This window comes from Carassius auratus, unplaced genomic scaffold (assembly GCF_003368295.1).
Source record: "Carassius auratus strain Wakin unplaced genomic scaffold, ASM336829v1 scaf_tig00033379, whole genome shotgun sequence".
In the NCBI taxonomy this organism is placed as follows: Eukaryota; Metazoa; Chordata; class Actinopteri; order Cypriniformes; family Cyprinidae; genus Carassius; species Carassius auratus.
This window is the reverse complement of record NW_020526076.1, coordinates 1-19,619: the sequence shown is the minus strand read 5'-3', so window position 1 is coordinate 19,619 and position 19,619 is coordinate 1. Positions and strand designations below refer to the sequence as shown.

The 19,619-nt window shown below is 39.8% G+C and overlaps 1 long non-coding RNA gene across 1 annotated transcript; it reads left to right on the top strand.

Annotated features, from left to right (window-relative positions):
• Positions 1-439: 439 nt before the first annotated feature.
• Positions 440-8,598, top strand: LOC113081204 (uncharacterized). The gene is made up of 3 exons (XR_003282119.1): positions 440-688; positions 6,269-6,344; positions 8,375-8,598. It is a non-coding gene; the product is annotated as an uncharacterized LOC113081204 (long non-coding RNA).
• The last annotated feature ends 11,021 nt before the right edge of the window (positions 8,599-19,619 follow it).

Sequence of the window (19,619 nt, the reverse complement as noted above, 5' to 3'; positions counted from 1 at the left end):
CTCAAGTCATTACAGTGTACATTGTAACTGTTTCTCACATTAAAAAAGCACAAAAGGTTGGCGCTTTTTTCTTTTCTTTTCTTTTTTTTTATTAATCAGTATGATTGTGACTGATGAAGAGTTTCACTTAAACGCCTCTTGTTGGCGAGAATAAATTCTTAGAGCAACAGTATGCCAACTTTTTGTGCTTTCTCATTGATTATTTGGGTTATTTTCATTACTTTTTCTACTTAACCATAACTGAGACATGAAAAAAAAAAACTGGGAAAAAAAGGAAAAACTGAACTATGTGTGGGCTGACTGTGGTAGGCTGGTCAGGTGACGGCATTTTAAAGTAGGCAGTGAATGTGTGTGTGTGTGTGTGTGTGTGTGGTGGGGGGCCGACTTACAGAGCCGTGTAGGCAGAAAACCTTCCCTGCTCACACACGCTTACCATGCAGCCATGGGGGTGGAGAGATGCTATGTAGTTAAACCCAAGGAAGCTTGTGGATACAACACTTCCAGCGTGACACTCGTAGAGAACGGCAAAAGCTCAGCCTCACACACACACACACACACACACACACTCACACACATATAACAGCAGATCTCAACAGGATACTGCAGTCAGTCACAGGCACATGAACACGGGAGGAAATGGAGTGACAAGAGAAAGGAAGACACAAATCACACTGTGCCATGTGTGCAGGTAAGATTCTTTTGAAGATGAACAAACTTTTTGAGCGAAAGCAAATGACCGGAGTTGATCTACATGACTTGAAATTTCAGATGGAATGAGAGTTTCTGCAATGATGTAAAGTTTTGGCTCAGTCGCTCTCATGCTAAAAATGTGGTCAATTTCAACTCCTCATGAATAGGAAAGAGGCGCCTCACTGTTTGCAGTGCACTGCAGTGAGAGTAGATCTTCTGTGCTGTGCAAGGCTGTTGACAGACTGGGATCTGTAATTGTTTTCTCTGTGCTGAAAGAGTGTCTCTGCCCGAATGGAATGCAAGAGACTGAAATGCAGCTTTGCTCTTTGTTCTCCGCAGTTAAAGAGGGATAAATGGCACACACACACACACACACACCTATCTGCTTCTTTCCCAAAGTGCTTAAACTTGCCTGCGGGATCTCGGCTAATGCCATTATCTGCCATATTTGTTTGTGTTGTATCCCATTCTGTACAAAACCAGATCAGAGCTATCATGAGAAACTTATTGTGTTGGAGCGCGTGTGTGTGTGGGTGGATATGTGTGTGTGTGTGTCCTGTGCATGTGCACTCAGGAGCACATGAGTGTGTGTGGGTGTTTGGATATAGGTATTTGTGTGGGAGGGTGTAGCTCAGTGTGTGTGGGTGACCAAGTGTGTGTGTGCACAAGTGAAGTGTGTGTATATGTGAAATATTCCACCCATTTGCAGAAGGCAAGGGGTGCTTGTCAAACCCGGAGCATTCCTGTGCTTCTGAAGCGGCGCTCGATGAACTGCGAATCTCAGCTGAAACGTGAAGACAAAAGCCAGGGGGACATTTAAGAGGGTTTAGCTCAGACGGATCCCTACGAATCAATCCCCCTCGCTTCGGTGGGAAAATTCCAGCGCTCGGGCTTGTATTTCAGGTTCAGCTGGAGACGGTTGCTGTCTGCCGCCGAGGGTCTTTCCCAAAATGGGGCACAACTGGGAGGGGATACAAAGAGACCCACCTGTGGTGCTGTTAGAATCCCACTGTCTGCTGGGAGGGTGAAGTGTCTTGCTGTCGTTTCCCCCGCGGGGTTGGCGATATTTTTCATTTCCAGTTCACTGAATAATGTGCCGATGTATTTAAATGGTGTGTGGTCTGGGAGGTGGTCTGATTCCATTCTTACAAATGACAAACAATGAGGGATGTTTCTATAGATGTTCCATTTACAAGTGGTGTTTAAGTTCAAACTCTTGCACAGAGGAGTATAAGATTTAGCGAGTACCGACTCACTCGTTAACTTGCATACTTCACCAGAAAAATCTCTGCAGGCTGCGTCATCTTAGCAAAAACATACAAATATCAGTTTTAAATGCAATAAAACATAATTATTAGTTTAGTATATATATATATTTTAGATGGGTTTTAAACAGTGAGAGAAGTACTGACATATTAGTTTTTTTTAAACTGTGTACGCTGACTCAATATCGATTCAGTTAGCAATAAGACCTGATTGGTTCGAAGTGATTCAGTCTTTCTGAACTGATTTACTCTCTGTGACTGAAATGCCAGACTAAAGAATTAAAGAAAGAAATAAAGAATTATTTGATGTTATGTATTCATCGTTTTTCCACACAAAATTTCCTATCTAAACATTTCATATCCCTTTGTAAAGATTGCTCGACCTAAAAATTCATTAAGGAAGAGTATGTTTGTCTTCAATGAAAATCAATTCTATAGTTCGCTCTCTGAACGAGGAAAGAGGTGAGAGTTCATCTGAATTCCTTTAAGATGACATTGCGTTTAGGAATTTGAGGTCCTTGTACATGCACCAGGATTTTTTTTCAAAACTTTGCACTGAGAATTTTTATAGCACATGTATAGGTAATTCATCCAGAGCAGGCTTTTAAATGTACCTGAGAATCCAAGATCAAAGAATGCAGAAACCACATGCAACATGTTGTAGAAAATATGATAAGGAATAGTTACACATGAACGGGATATAACAAGAGTGGTTATTCATTACAATATGTCTGGTCTAACTAAACAAAGGCAACATGTCCTTTAGACTATGGATAAACAAATTCCAGCCACAGCTGACTGAAATCGCAGATGATTGAAGGTACTTGTCAAGATGAGACTCAAAGAATGCATTTAGGTATTGTGCGCTATTGTCTGCATCTTAAACCAAGTGTAACCATATACAGTACCTTGAAAAGTATGAGCACCTCTCTGATTTTATGTCTGCATTCTCCCATATCGTAACATGCTATTCATAAACAGTAAATGAATCATGAGCTGCAAGTGGGGGAAAACTGTATTTGCCAGTGGATTTCACTTGATCCACAAGTGTACTCACTGCCAAATACTACAGCTGGCATAATTCTGTGTACAGATTTTACTTCTCATTAACTAGAAAGGCTTTTCCAAATATTTTATAGACATACTTCAGCTGGACAAGTAAAGATTGTTTTAGAATAATAGGTGCATTGAGAATAGATCTCTTTAAAATATTCAACTGTTTATTTTTGCATTCTGGTTGCTGTATATGTTATTGAATCACTTGCGACTGATATTTGAAGAGGTTAGTCTTGGAACTGATGAATGCATAAATGTTGCCAAGCCATTACTGATCATGATATAACTGAAGAATCATATCATGCTACCCGTAAAGATATATTGAGTTGAAATAGTGCAAATTTGTTAGGAATTTGGATTTTTCTCAATAGTTAATGGAATTTCCATCTGTTTTAAACAAAAAAAATATGTGTTTTAGCTCCAAAATTCCTGTTATGTGTTAGAAAAGCAGAATTAACCTTATTTAGTCCTTTTTTTAGGTACAGATCTTTAAAAGAAATTGCACTATTATTTAAAAGTGTATTCATCCATTTTTAAATGCAGCAACTAAATTATCAACAATTTTGTTCTCACTCTTTGTCTGATGCTAGTGTCTTCTTTTGGTTGAAGCAGCTGTGAAACTGATATTTAAAATGTTTCCATACCAGTAAAGGCTCACACTGTGCTGTGTGTGTGAGCAGGGCTGAAGAGACATGCTGCGCAGGTTATGTTTGCATATTTTTCTTTGTGCAGATGTGCTCACACCGATTAGATCGGAACAATATATGTAAGCTGCAAATGAGGTTTTTCAGAGTAAAATTGTTAACAGTCATAATATTTCTCTTTATTAATAATATGGCACATTTCTCAGTTCAAAACCGATTGATTTATTGAAGCTTGATTAATTTAAGTAGTTTTGTTGGTTTACACTGAAATGGGCGTTTGATTCTGATAGCGCGTTCGATTCTGTTTTCCTAATTTAAACTTTAATTCATGTGCACATTTTGTTAGCTATTTGGACATATATTAAACAAGAATCCATTGATGGAATGGTAGAAATGTTTTTCTTTAACCCTGTCAGAATGATCAGTTGTGCAAATTTCCCCAAGTTCATCATCTGCTCATCCTTCCCTTGAAAGTCTTTTAGAGATGTTCTCTGTGAAAGTGTGAGAGAGAATGGAAAAAAACGAGACATTTCATCATAAGCCAATCTGGCACTTTGGAAATTTTATGTAAATCACTGGGCACCTCCCACAGCTGTTGTATTTCCCCCATGCATCCTTTTTGCATTCGGGACAAGGACTGAAGAAGAGTGTTCATGGTCTCTTGTGAATGAGACGATGTGGTCAGTTAGGTGAACTCCCATTGTACTTCTTTCCTGCTAGTCTTACTCTCTGGTGAAACCCCGTGTGTCTACTGTAAAAACAATTCTGCTGTTGAGAGAGGGAGGGAAAGCAAAGGGGGAACCAGATTGTACACAAAGCTCAGTGGTTTCCCATATCAATGTACACTAACAAAACTACTTAAATGAGTGAACGCATGCAAATCACTGTTTTGTCGACATGCATCTGGCATGCACTGCACTTGAAATTGTGTCTTAGGAAATGGTTAAAGGTTTTCTGTTTCCACTGTCATAGATTAGGTCTTAAACTTTCTTTTATCCTTTAGGATATTTCGAGTGCATTGAAGTTACAACACAATTTTTTTGACTTCAAAAAGATTGTGATGTCCAGATGAGGAACAGATTTCTGAACTAATATTCAGTGTTAACTCAATTAAAAACAATAATCTTCAATGAGTGAATTTCAGAAACCACATCTGGGGATCGTAAGCTCATTATAAAGCATCTTAATACACATGAAAGGCTTGTTTCAAATCAATTTTACCAAATGAGAATCAATCAATGAAACGCCTTTAGTGTTAACTTCCTCCTCAATTGGATTAAAGTCCCTAAACTAATTTTAGAGGAAACCAAGTACATAAACACTCTTCGGTTTATGCCAATCTGGCATTTGAAAAACGTCAAAAAGTTCCTGATGATATATAGCCTATACTCTAATAAAGGTTATTTAATGGTTCTTCGTGGCACAAACATATTTATATTAAATTTTCACTATAAATGTTGTGTTGTCTGTAGGGTTATTTGGAGAAAAACCTGACGTCGTATAATAAAGTTCTTCAGAATAGCGTATTGGTTAATGGAGTCTGTAAAACGGTGATTCAACCATCTCATTTAAGCACAATTGCTAGGACTATTTAAAAAAAAAAAAAAAAAAAAAAAAAAAATTGGGAATCCCAACATAAAAATAAATAAATAAAGATAGCTAAGGAAGTTACAAGTTAGCAGCAGCAGAGCTCGACAGTGTTCTATTTGGATTCGTAATCGGTTTATACGTCAACAAAAAAGTAGGCTATTTTTATTATTCTGTTATATATTTACATGTCACGAGTATATGACACAAATATGTTGTTTTAAGAAGCAGACAACTTAAGAAAGCTGACATTTTACTAACTGTATAGGCGCGAGACGAACAGCAAAAATTACTCACAGGAAGTCCTTTTAATCCCCGAAAGTCAGTGAATAATTCACACACAGTTTAAAGTACACATATGTTGTCCACATAACCAGAATTCTTTTTTTTTAAACCTCTGTGGAATTTTAAAAAGTTGTCTAGTGGCTTCGGGCTTATTTTTTTAAATGTACAGTTATTTCGACATGAAGAACAACAAAATGTACTGACAAAATCCCCTTTGAATCTACTGTTGAAATCTTTATCATCTGCCTACAAATGAGAGTTATGAGGACGCAGCTGTTTTACCCCTTTCTGTTCTCAGAAACATGCAAGTTCAACGTAGAAAAATGATGTCATCTCAGCATAGGACTTTCGCCTTTTCTGCATAAAAGTCTTTTTCTGATTTAAGAGTTTCCTCAAATCGTGTGCATATATATTATAGGCCTGCCTGCAGTGCGTTATATCCCCGTTATATCCCCGTGCGAAGGGACGGCCCCAGCAGAGGGGGATTTCTGAACTGAGTGCTGGTTAGTGAAGTCAGCAGCATTCATGTGAATGGGGCAGCAGTGGCATTTCCAAGCCATTCGGTATGTTAATGCACAACGTGAAAAGTCGGCCGGCGCAAGGAAAATGGCAATGACAAGTAGATGAATGAAACATGCGATGATGAACATGAAGTGTTTCTGCATTCGCAACGGAGCCGTACTTTCATTTTGTCGACCGAGCTCATTTTTTTGCCTTTCTTTCTTTTTCTCCTGGACGCAGAGAAACAGATTGTCCGCTATCAGCGGTGATGGTGCGCGGAGGAAAAACGCGAGCATGCAGCGAAGTCAAACAAAAGGTGCGTCCTGTGTCTATTTTATTATATTGTGCCATAAGCTGCATATTGTGCATCCTTAAGAAGCATTGTTTGGCATTTGCTTAATTTTTATTTTATTTTGAGTAGCATATGGTCAAACTATAACTTCAATGCCACAAATATGATACATAGCCTATGTGATAATTAATTTGAAAAGAATACTTGTATTTGCTGCTTTCTGCATTTATGTTGCTTTGTGTCTAAAACCTCGAACTTACAATGCCGCATCCACGACACACACACACACACAGAGAAAGAGAGAGAGAATGCTGTAGCTACAGTGTGTGTGGTATCTGACAAATGCATTTTATAGAGAGAGCGAGAGAGCGAGAGAAAGAAAGACTGAAAAAGTGGTTTAATGACTTGTCATAAGTTACACAGACGTTTTATTTCTATATTTTTGTTATTTGGTGTAAGGGCCATTTGGTTGAGGGTGATGTATTCTTTTTTCCTCTTCTTGAAGTGAGGTAGGAGGGGAGGGCTTGTGAACTGAAGAAAAGGAAATTCTTGTGTGTGTTTTGGAATGCTGTTGCCCCGGGGGGACTGAAAGAATTGAGTTGGGGAATAAGAGAGGGGCGAGTTTAGAGAGGGGGAAACAAGGGGGGACACATTTCCCCTTTCCTCTTTTTTTCCCCCAAATGACAAGGATAACACCACTGCCTAAGAAGATGAAGTGCAGTGGCCGGACGCCTGCGAGTGGAATGAACGGACACATTATGTACATGGATTCAATGAACCCACTCACCCCAGCACCCTTCATCGCCCCCGTTACGCACCCCTAAACCGAAGGGATTGGAATCTCTGTGTTCATTATTAATTACTAAACTAGTGCTAATAGTACTACTGAAACAAATGAGATGTAATGCTCTAAGTATACAATTAAAATGATTTGTGCATCTGTAACTACTTTTAATTAGTCTACTTTTAACTGTCCAACATTTTTTTTTTAATCTGTGTCAGCCAAATGATGTCATGCACCCACAAATCATTAATCTAATAGCCCTAAAATACCTGATTAGTGTGAATTTGTACTTTTTGTTTCAAATATTTTCCATCAGGGGGCACACATGAGACATACCGTAATATAAGTGTACAGAGGGTGATAAGAAAAAATTATATAGAAGCAGTATTAAAAATAAAAAAAATCCAATCCTGTTGGTCATATGTACATTTGATATTGTAAAATATGGCCACCAGCTTATGTGTAACAATAGCTGCTGTCTGAATGCTGACAGGCAGCATTTTTAGCACCAGATATTGTCTCCGACTGATATAGATTATTTCTCAGTAAAACTATGTCAAAATGTAATTTCAATTTTCGGCAAATGGTTCGTCTGATCAGTTACAAAGTAGTGCATTAACAGAGTCGTCTTTGTGCTGTCAGACATGCCAGAGAATTTTCTTTTCGCCCTCAAAAGTGCTGTTAATGGATCCAGCACCTCAATTGGCATAATGATAAGGATGTGAATGATTCATACCGCTGTATATTTCAGTTAAGTACCCCAAAGTGTCTTAAAAGGGCTTTCCTTTTATAGCAACGGCTGTATAATTGCCACATTTTCGTCTTCTATTAAACAATAGTATTTTAAACCTTTTATCCATAGTGTACATTTCACTGTTACAGGGGTTATAATTAATATACAATGTGTAATTATTAAAAGGAAGAAATTACGTGATTATTTATTTGATTTGAGATTGTTTTGCAAGTTGAAGCGCTCATCTCTGGAGATTATTTGAGTTGTGATGAAGAATGGCTGTTGGTGATCGCCCACACGCAAATGTGAAATATTCTAATGAGCAATCTGTCTCACTTGAGTGTCATCTAGCTGGTCCGTTTCAACAAAATGTTCCTTCACAGTCCTGAAGGGTTTCATTTGAATTGGACATGTTATACAACATAATATTGGTCTATGATGGCTGAAACGGTTTTGGGAGTGATATATCAATTTTTAGTTTTAGCATTATGATGTGGCATTATAAAACACTTCCTTCTCTTTCTGATTTTTCTGTAGGGCCTCAGATGAATATTCCTGAAACAGAACAGGATGGACTTGCTAAAACCAAATCACGCACTCATCCTGCACCGGTAGGTTCAACGTTTTCTCTTTAGTGTCTTTCTTAATGGTGAGTGAGCTGCAGTGGGCATTTTTTGAAATCGACAGACTCTGATGGTGTGCTTTAGAAAGTTTAGGTGATGATTGGCAGGTGCCAGACTTGATCCTGGGTCTGTGAGAAGAGTGAGATCAATGCACGGCAGGATGCTGTGGTCAATTGTTTCAAAAGAAAAAAAGTTTGAAAGAAAGGGATGCAGTGTATACTCCAAAAAGATTCAGTAATTTACATGCACGCGGCACCTACGTATAGAGGATAATAGCCCACACATTATCCTGAGTGCCGTGGTTCTTTAGATCTGAGGAGATGACATCATAAAATGCTCCCTCGATGTGGGCTCAGCTCGTGGGTAGAAGAGGTGTATGTGTGCAGAGGAGTAGAGAAAGTGAAAAAATAAGAGACAGAATGATCATCTCTTCCTTTCTGTAAAGCCCGTAGGCTCCGAGCCCAGCATTTTCACACCCACTCTCTGGTTTGTGTGGGTGTCTGAGTGGGCAGCAAACTTGTGACTCATCCTTGTTCAGACCCACACAGGGGCAACTCCTCTCTTCTCTTCTCTTCTCTTCTCTTCTCTTCTCTTCTCTTCTCTTCTCTTCTAACTCACATGTGTTGTAAGACTGGCTTTTGATGTTAATAATGTGCAGCTGAATAATCGATGTACTTATTTATTTTCATCTAACCGATGACACATCATCGCCTCTGCTCAACCTGTGACTAGTATCTTTTTTTTGCGCTCTTTCAAGAGAGTAGTATTACACATGAATGATGCAGTGCCGTGAGTCATATGTCAAAGATTATTGTGTTCACTCTCTTTTAGTCCTTATTTATACATCGTTTTTCAGACAGAAGACTTTTGTTTCCCTGACAAAGCTGTGAAGTCCCTATATTTCCTTCATAAAGTGCGCACGGTTACCATCTCTACACTAATCAACTAAAGACCAACTCAAAACTTATTTTGTCAGCTTCACCACCACTGAGGCTCAAGTAGCCCTTCAGTGACACCAAAATGTGTTGCTTTTGACTCATCGGTGTTGAAGAAATCGACATCTGGTGTTTTCAGAGGCTATATGTGCTATTGTCTCTTCCCCACAAATTGACACGGCCTGCACATATTTATTTATTTATTTTTACCTGAAGTGAAACTAACTGAAAAAATAAAAATAAAGAAATAAATAACATGAAAGTAATAACATTAATTATTAATGACCTGATATTTTTATTAGGGCTTAACATTTCTTAACAAAAATATCAGGATGGTCAGTATTTAATCTTTTTTATTATGCATGCAGTCCGTACTCATAGACATGGACTAAAAGTCTCAGGTACCCCGGTTGGTAATCTTTGATCCAGTTAAAGTTGTCATTTATCAGAAATTATATTTGAATGTAGCATGAGGATTAAATAGTTCTACTCCTCTTAAATAAGTCAAGACTATCTTCTAAAAAGACTACAGACAGTGAATTCTTTGATATAATTACGGTTAACCTAACATATGCTTAAAAACCATTGTGTGACGGCAGACAAAACATCGGTAGAGAATCACTGTGGATCAGAGAAGTCCTTTTTTTTTTTTTTACCATGAATCACACGCGAGGGCAAAGGCGGACAATACAGGAGCACCAGGAAGTCTGCAGGGGATGTGTGACGGCGGACTGTGCACCCCTCTTAAATTTAAGACAAAGGAACACAGGCTGGGACTGTGGTAGACACCCCTAGCGTCCCCCAGGCTCGTATCAGCTCCGTCGGCAAATGAGCCAGATAAAGACGTGTGTGCTCCGGAGGAAATGAACTCTGCTGACCCGTAGCCCTTTAAACAGCTGGAGAAGAGCCCCAGATTCTCTCTCTCTCTTTCTCACTTTTTTATGTCATGTCTTCCCTCCCGCACTCACTCCCAAATTGGCTCTCGTTCTGCTCGATCTTCCAGTCCAAGGTTACTCTCTTTCCCCAAATCTCTTGATCTCTCTCTCAGAGTCTCCCTTTCTCCGTCACCCTCGCCGTTGTCCAGCACGATCCCGGGCCAGAGTAATCAGTCCCGCCTTTGATTACGCCACTCTGCCTTAGCGAGGAATGTATTGATGGAAACTTTATCAGCATTGTATAACATCAGCAGTTTCTCTCCGGCCCTGAGATAATTGAAGGTGGTACTCCAGGAAGCCCTGAAAGAGCCCTTGTCTGGGCCGGGGGAGGCCGGGCGCAGAGGGTGGGCGCAGGAGGGTGGGGGGCTGGGTGTGAGAGCAGGAAACCCTTCTTGGCATAGAATGGAATGTTTCAAAAGAACGTGTTCGGAACTTCCAGGACGAGGGCGTCTGCCGCTGCACTGCTGGTCACTCTCCTTCGCTGGAGCGCTGGCTCTGGAGAGGGAGGCGGAAAAGGGAAGCAGTGGCTCTCCTCTCCTTTCGTACTCTCTCTCTCACTGGTGGGCCAGCCCACTCACAGGATATACGCAAGGGGGAAACGTGGACCAGAGCGGATGGGGTCACCGTGGCGCAAGGCGGGGGTCCAGCATCCTGAATTTATAGGGACATCCAGAGGCGGCAGGCTAAGGGGACGAGGGTCCTGGGTGTGTGTCAGTGTGAGCGTGAGCAGTTAGTGTGTGGGCAGCTGAGGAGAAGAGAAAAGACGTGGGTGTTGAGGGGGCGAGGACAGAAGAATGCTTGAGAGAGCGAGAGAGAGAGAATGAGGGAAAGCAACAATCTCCGCTGCTTTTCATCTGACACCTTTTAAAGGGCCAGCCAAGGGGTGGAGAAGGAGCCAGTCGGGCTCCTTTTACCGTATCTCACGGTTTCCCACCCAGCATCCACCCAGACCCCTGCAAATGGGACAGGAAAGGCATAACATCGTACTTATTAGAAGACTGATTTATTGTTCACAAAAGGAAACTCTTCGTTATTGTTCCTTCGAAGTCAGGCATCTTTATTTTATTATATCTTTATGTTCATTTATTAAAACAAGTACACAGAAACAGTGTATAGCATGTGTTACTAACATAGAGTTTTGTGTGCAATAAACAAAGAAGAATTGCTAATATATACACTACTGTTTGGGATCAGTAAGATATATATTTTTAAGGAATTACTACCTTTATTTAGTAAGAATGCATTCAATTGGTCAAAAGTGAAAAAGACTTTAACATTGTTATAAATATTTCAAGTAAATGCTGTTCTTGAAATGTGATTAAAATAAAACATGTTTCTGCTGCTCCAAATTAGAATCATATCTGAAGAATGTAGCACTGAAGATTGGAGTAATGTCTGCTGAAAAAAAAACAAAACAAAAAAAACAGCTTCGCCGTCACAGAGGTACACTTAAAAATGTATTTAAATAGAAAACATTTATTTTATATATTACATTTCACAATATTGCTGTTTTTACAGTGTTTTTAACCAATTAAATGCAGCCTTAATGAGTGTAAGATTTCTTTCAAAAACAAAATCTGCTTAAAATAATGATTTCAGCATGAATCTTCAAACAGATTCAAAACTGGTAACCGATTCTTTTTTTTCGGGAATCAGACTACACGATTCACGCTGTATCTTTTATACTATACTCCTGCCATGTCATTTGTAAAGACATTTCTTGCCCATTATTTTACAGCACGCACTCTTTTATTGCATCACATTTAGTACCAGTTTCACGATTCAGTCCGAGAACAGAAGTTTACAAGCACTTCCGTCACATACTTAAATAAATCAGTCACATGATAGAGTTCCTCAACCATCGTGTTTCATATTAGCCACTCAGTCAGACCGAAGTGAAAAATGAAGATTGACTCCGTGTATGCAGAAGAGTCCCATTGTTCTGTGAGCCATCTCCAACAGTCAAAAAGTGTTAGACAATTATAACCACAGTTGTAAGGCTAATCATTAATAGACTGTTCGTTTCCTCAATAGGAATGTTTCACATTCCTGGATCAGGGTCAGATTCGCCTCCACTCACCGGCTCAATCCCGCATTGTCTTGTCAGCTACAGTATGTCAAACAGATGGTTGGCATGGTTACAAGGTATCTGGGTGCATGGTCTTGTGCCTTTTTAAAAGCTGCGTCTGCATGCTGGTGAAGTGATGGAGGAAGAGCGCGTGAATGCATGTAGCGGAATATATCAAAAGCACGCAGGGCTATCTGCAGCCGATAAGATGCATGAAGTCATGCCTTTGTGGCATGACAATGACATCACAGCTGCGTCCCTGCATTTTTTTCCCCTGCCCGCCAGCAGCCGCCTAATATAGGCATCCAGTGCCTGGGGCCAGACTGGCAGAGACCCGTGTGGCGGGACCCGGCAGGCATGCACACGAGCCACGAAACTGCGCTCTGGGAGGAGGGAGCGTGAGGTGGCAGCACGTCACCCTGACGTCTCTCAAACGAATTCCAGTGTGGCTCAAGCGAGCCGAGAACACTCATGTGATTTTGGCCCATTGACACAAATGAGGGCAATTTGTTGCCTCTGTCACCATGAATCCTCAGTGTGCCTTAGGATTGATGTGGTCACCTGATGTTGGCAGCTGCTGTACCCATTGTGCAAACCACTCTGGATGAGTCTGATTACAGCATGGGTCACTTTTAACCTACTGAGATAGAGCCTTTTGTTTTGCAGGTGATGCTCAATGCATATAAAATGATGAAAAATTTGCTTTTGTTTGCAGTAAGACATGTTTTTTTTTTTAGTTTAAGTCAGTTTCAATGTCATTTAAAGTAGTAATAATAGGAGCAATTACTTGCCAAATTGATTTAATCTATTGAATAGTGGCAGTCTTGTGTTCCTTCTAAATCGGTCTTGACCCCTGTCTTGCGTCAGGTCGTGGTTTATCAGGTTCCAGTGAGGTTGCGGAGGACGGTATTGGTAGGCTGGACGAGTCTTTCATCTTTACATTTATGGTGGTGTTGGCAGTCATAGCTCACACCTTTTACACCACAGCAATGTGAAAAATGTAAGGCTATTTCTGTGTTCGGTATGGTTGTTGTCATCATTATGTGCTTATAGACACAAGCCCCCCAGCTCAAATATACTGCATGTAATATATGACTGGGATTCCAATAAAACAAACAAGTAAATGGTTTAAAACATGGTTGGCATGGTTGATTCCGAATTAGTATCTTTTTTTGTTTTGTTTTTGATGTCTACAGTAGGGTAAAGAAACAGAAAATGATTTAATGCTAAAGTGACTGGGTTTTCAAAGTTTCAAGGCACATGGTAGGTTTAAATTGAAATAGTGAAATGACAGCATGTTACAGTTTAGGATGAGTTGGATAATGTTTAAATTCATTCTCTGCAATATTTGAAAACAACAATTATACATACATTTTGATGAAACATATAAATAAATATAATGTCAATTTAAATATATTTTTGTGCCATTTCTTCTATGTATTCGCAGGAAGTTTTCCCCCCTTATTTAAAGTTGTTCAGTTGAGTTGATATCTAAGGTAGCACTTAAGATAATTTCTTTAAGTAGGAACACCGTTTTTAAATTCCTTTTCCAAATGAAAGGACTGGGAAGCACATGGTTGCAACAACAATCGCCCCTGCTTGCCCTGTGATTACATTGTAATGTCACTGACTCATAATCTCTCAACCCACTGACAACAAAATGAGCGAGAACAAGTTAAATTGTTCGCAAAAAAAAAAGTAAAAAAAGGCAAAGCAGCATGTTGACGCGTTACGATGTGTGATTCATCGTAACCTCCTCCCTTCTATTGGAACACACGCTGTCTGTACTGTGGTCAAGCTCAGTTTCACCATGCAGACTGACACAGCAGGAGCTTGAACACTTTACCAGTGTTGTGTACAGATTGCTGTAAAGAGATGGGGAACGCAGGAGGAAGATACGTAGACTAAAGGCAATTATGCATACAACTTCACTGACCTACATCATGTCTTCATGTCTCAAATCACAGATATTTGTAATTCCAAGAGATTCATGTAAAATCTATAAACTATGTACTGTATAAGTAACATAAAGTGGCGCTTGCAAATATGAAACTGCTAATAACTGATTTTTTCTATTTGACACTTTTCTGATTCAATATATTTATTTACAATTATTTTACAATCTGAACTTTTGTAACCAGTGTCAAAAGTTTGCTTAGTGACTTTTTTAAATATAAAATTATTTTGTCAAAAAACTAAATCCTAAAACTTGCTGTTTATTTCCAGGTTTATATAATGACAAAATTCAGGAGTAAGAAGTAGTAAGAATAATAGTAAGAATAATTTGATAGCTTGGAAATCAAAATGTTTGGAAATGATCAAACCATTAGCTAATCTTTCTCATTGAATAGCTTGACTAAAAACTCTTTCTCCGAGTCACATAGGAGACCTATATTCCCCCTTTTCGCTTCTTATGACTGATCCTCATTTGAGCATCCTGTAAAATCAGGGGCGGTTGAAGAGCCGGTGGGTCGTCAGAGGGGCGGCAGCACTGGCCGACTGTCCTCTGTGTTTTGTAAATGGGCAGTAGGGAAGCACAGAGCTGTGCTGTGTTACTCAGGCAGCGGGGGTAAAATACAGGACTTGTGCAAGCTTCCACGCGGCGTGGTTCACGGCACACGGAGATGACTCACTATTCTCTTGGTGACTAACAACTAAAATATGGCAGTTTAAAAGACGTTTCAGTGGTGCTCCAGTTCCATAGAGCTGTGGAGAGAGGGAGATGGGCAGGTACAGTTGTCATTTCTTCCAACTCTCTCCATATCACTTTATTTGGTTCTTTCTTTTATTTCACTGGAAAGGTGATGCTCTGAAATATTAAACAGCCGAGTGTCCCTCTATGGTGTTGGGTTTCCCACAGCTGATGAGAATTCAGGTACTTTCTCCAAGATGGAGAATTAGGGGTTTATGAAGACGATGAGCCGGGATGAGTCAAAGCAGTGTTTCTGATATGCTGGAACTGGATCAAAAAGCAGTCATTTCATTCTTAGCACGTTTTCATAAATTAAACGCTGAATTTGTACTCAGTTGAACTTATGTTAGTATATAAGAAATATAAGCTTTTAAAAAATAAACTCTTGGAGTGAAAAAGAAGTTAGTTTCCCTAAAAACTTCTTATTTACAAAACTGTTTTATCCAGTTGTCTCAGTTATAAATGTGAGTCTGCATAATATCAGTTTTATGAGACTTTCTAAAGGCTTGTTTTACGTTGTCACAAACGGCGTGCTTGTTTGACATTGGTGGACCCGTTTAGAAAAGCGTTTAGACTGGTTGGTACGTGAGCGAATTCTTCACTGAAAGACACTAACTAATGTTCCTCAGTCACATAAGTAGGGGAGTTTCCTGCTCCTGCTCCTAGGCGTTTTTCACGACTGCCGGCTTTTCTCTCTCGCCCTTCCTCCCTTTCGCTCTCCCCCTTCTTTTTTTTCTGAATGGGTGTCCTCTCTCTAACCTCTCAATTCACAGCAGCATTGAAACAGGACACTACCCTGAACACTGATAGGCTGCGGGAAAATCGCTCAGCCCCTCAACCCAACACTATAAGTACACTGGCAGTCCGTCTCCAGTGTATGACTGACTGTTTAGAGAGTGAGAGAGAGAGAGAGAGAGAGAGAGAAGGAGGGGGCGGTAGAGAGTTTAAATTCAGTGACAGTGATAACAATTATATTATTCGTTCTCCGCTGAAACAGGGAAGCACTATCAGACTATGTGGCACACTTCCTCTGTCTCTATCACTTTAAGAGTGTTACTGATTAGTCGCTAAAGAATGCGAGTGGAAAAAAAGAGAGAAAAAGGGACAGAGGCAGAAGGGAGAGACAGACTGAGAGCGTTCGAGCCTGGAACTCATATGGAGAAGACTGATAATACTGAGCTGAGTAGAGTTTTGTTTTATTTTCCAGCAGTTCGGAGACGTTAATGGAGCTCTCACTCTCTCTCTGTGCGTGTGTGTGTGTCTGCGGCTCCTGAAGACGAAGGGGGAAGTCGGGGACCCCAGCGCTCAGCCATCAGGAAATACTCTTTTCACCCAGACAGAGTAAGTCAATGAGAGGGGGAAAAAAGACAGAGAGCTCTTGCTACTAATGGATATCATATGGTGTGCTTTAAAACTGAGAAATTGTTTGCAGGTTTTCGATAACTAAACTGAGAAATTAGGAACCGTTTGAAAGTGAAATATACGATGTGTGTGTGTTTATATATATATATATATATATATATATATATATATATATATATATATATATATATATATATATATATATATATTTGTGTGTGTGTGTGTGTGGGTGTGCGTGTTAACTTCATATGGATAGGACTGCCATTCATTCCACGTGCTTTCATTTTCATCTGTGTCACATGATGGAACTTAACTGAGGAAAATTGACGTGTTTAACCTAACCGAAACTAATTACCGAGCTGATATGGAAAATATCTCATTTTTATCAGTGTCGCTAATGTGTTGAAACGCTGTTTTTGGCTAATTCTAGTAGCTGTTCTCCAAATACCACATGTGGGTCCTTTTTGAGAAAAGAGTTGTCAATGTGCCTGTTAGAGCCTGAGAACATATTTTGGGGGTTTCCCCTGGGAGAGCGGTTGTTGCGTTCCACCAATGAGAGAGCGCTCTGTTGCAGCTATGGCTAGCGAGCACAGAAGGAAGAAGAATTTATAGAGAGTACCCTACACAATGCTGCTTCTTATGAATGGAGCGTGTGAGTATCACTTCTGATTGGCCGGCTGCTCTTGGGTAATCAGAGGACACATTCTCTGGTTTGCCGGCCGGCCCACTAGTGGTCAGCTTGTGGGTGGAATCACCGGTGTTTAGATTTACCTTCTATGTCTTCTCAACCAGCTGTTGTTGCAATATTGGGCAATGAAGGCAGAGTGTTTGTTCGTACCGTGTAGATATATTTGTAGTGATATTTTTGAGGCTGTGTGTCAGTACATAGAACAAAATAAAAACTGCTCAGGGCTGCAGATGTTTATCTTAGTCAATGGCCAATCAGAATGTGAGAGAGACACTACATTCGGCCCTATGCCCAGCTGTTGTCCTTCAGGATCTACTGTACGAGAAATGACCTTCAAAGGAGTTGAGTTGAATTACTGATTATGAGTCAGTACTATTTGTTGTTGAATATAAATGTACAAAATTAGCATGTAATGTTTAATCATCTAGTTCAAAATAAATGAAAGGAAATTAAAACCTTGATTTTAATAAAAAAAAAAAAATACATTTATATATTTAGATGCATTCAATTTATAAAAATAACAGTAAAGTTATTTATGTTACAAAAGATTTCCGTTTCGAATAAATGCTATTCTTTTAACATTTCTATTCATCAAATAATCCTGAAAACATTTAGCAGCACCTCTGTTTTCAACTTTGAAAATAATGAATAGTTTCTGCATGTTAGAAAGATTTCTGAGGGATCATGTGACCCTGAAGACTGGAGTAATGGCTGCTGAAAATGTAGCTTTGGAATCATAGGAATAAATCACATTTTAAAATATAAAACAGTTATTTTAACTTATATAATAATATTTTGTAATATCTAAAATATTTCAGATATTATTTTCTATCAGTAATCTAAAAGTTTTCAGGTAGGAGAAATAAAGATTTGTTCTCTTGATTTCCGTAGCATGCCACTAACTCTTTCTCCCAGTCTATCTAGGTTGCTGCAGACACAGGAAGTGTAGTTAAAGTCCCTTAAACAGTCACCTCACACACTAACCTAATTATTTTATTGCCGACTATACACAGGCGGAAACTTCCGTAAACTACTGCAAACAATAGCTACCCTAAAATTAGATTTCAAGGCTACCTGCCATCATGTAAGGCCCTGACAGGAAGTGAAGTCGAAGGATGTTGGGCGTTGGGTGTGGAGAGGGTGTGTGTGTGTGTGTGTGTGTGTGCATTCGAGACTGACGCCTCAAACAGCCGAAGTGAATGTGCTGGTCACACATTGACCCCTGTGCTTGCAGAAGGGTGCAGCGGTAGAATCTACGCCCACCAACATGCTCATGCATCCTCCGTGTCTTTGTGTTTCTAAAACTATACGAAAAATACCACTCCCTCCAGTTCTCATGCCCACCCAAGGAAGTCTGGCTTAAAGGGATTGTTCACCTAAAAATGAAAATTATGCCATCATTTACTAACTATCATGTCCTTACAACCCTGTATGACTTTCTCTTTTTTCTGCAGAAAACAAAAGAAGATGCTTTGAATAATTTTTTGTCAATATAATGAAAGTCAGTGGGGTCAGTATGTTCAAAATATGTTCTTTTGTTTGCATTGTTGAACGTAAATGATGGCAGAAATTTATGTTTAGGGGTGAACTATGCCTTTAAGCTTTATTATTACTTTTTTTTAATTCCTTGCGAGGTAAGAATTTGTCCTTGTATTCACCAGCATAATCCTGGTGAACGATCTGGGTTTATCGTATCACAGTGCTTCCGTTGTCTCTAAATTGTGCATGATAGTGTATTGCAATGCGCACAAGGTATTAAGATGAGATGATAAAGTGTTAGTTTATCAAGACGTCTTGCCAGCTTTTGCATAAATGCTGTCTCAAGGCTGAAATGAATGTGAGGATGCTTCTCTGATTTCTAGGTCATGCTTTTTCAAACAGTTAGAGTTTCAGTGGCAGTTGTGAATCATCAGGTGGCTTTTTAGAGGAAGAATTGACAGACTTTCACTCCCTGTAAAAGGGAGTGGTGGGAGTGACTAGTGTGGGGAGCCACTGACACGTTCCACCCATGTCGAGTGCTTTCGCATCCATGGGTGTGTACCGGCACCATTTATGTCACTGCACGACACAACCTTGAGATACCTGTCATAAATGTGCTACAGAGTCAGTTTTGTCAGCTTACGTAAGCATTCTTACTATACTATCTTGTGCTTATCTATTTAAGCAACAGCACAATTCTCTCTCAAACTCAAAATCTGGTCTTCATAAGTCAGACTTCCTGTAAGAGACTTGCTTTTGTTCCCAGCTCTGTCTCCATGCCTCCCTGCTCCTGATGTAATGAAAGCTGCAAATAGACGTAATAGAGGGAGGCAGACAGATAGAAGGTGTGTGAGTGACGTACACACTCAGGTAACGGCAAAACCACACACCCAGCGCTTCGTGTATCCGTGCCCATATATGGGCAGTGTTTCCCCACCTGGGCAGAGTGCACGACAGAGCACTGAATTCCAATAAGCGACGAGTGTAGTACGTGTAGCAA